Consider the following 650-nt stretch of genomic DNA (forward strand, 5'->3'; position numbering starts at 1 on the left):
ACCCCAAAATGAAAATTTTGTCATTAATTACTTACCCCCATGTCGTTCCAAACCCGTAAAAGCTTCGTTCGTCTTCGGAACACAATTTAAGATATTTTGGATGAAAACCGGGAGGCTTCTGACTGTCCCATTGACTGCCAAGTAAATTACACTGTCAAGGTCCAGAAAAGTATAAAAGACATCGTCAGAACAGTCCATCTGCCATCAGTGGTTCAACCGTAACGTTGTGAAGTGACGAGAATACTTTTTGTACGCGAAGAAAACAAAAATAACGACTTTATTCAACAATTCGTCTCCTCTGTGTCTCTCCGCATCACCGTAGCGCCATTTTGGAGAATATCCGCTGAACGCAAGCAGCGTACGCTCTTCTGTGTCATCCGCGCTGCACGGATGTGCTGTTTTCATTCAAATCACAAATACACATAGAAAACGTATCCTTGTGTCGCGGCTGACACAGAATAGCGTATGCTGCTTGCGTACAGTGGTTATTCTCCAAAATGGCGCTATGGTGATGCAGAGACACAGAGACACAGAGGAGATGAATTGTTGAATAAAGTCGTTATTTTTGTTTTGTTCGCGTACAAAAAGTATTCTCGTCACTTCATAACGTTACGGTTGAACCACTGATGGCAGATGGACTATTCTGACGA

Source organism: Sinocyclocheilus anshuiensis, unplaced genomic scaffold (assembly GCF_001515605.1).
Source record: "Sinocyclocheilus anshuiensis isolate Anshui unplaced genomic scaffold, SAMN03320099.WGS_v1.1 scaffold286, whole genome shotgun sequence".
In the NCBI taxonomy this organism is placed as follows: Eukaryota; Metazoa; Chordata; class Actinopteri; order Cypriniformes; family Cyprinidae; genus Sinocyclocheilus; species Sinocyclocheilus anshuiensis.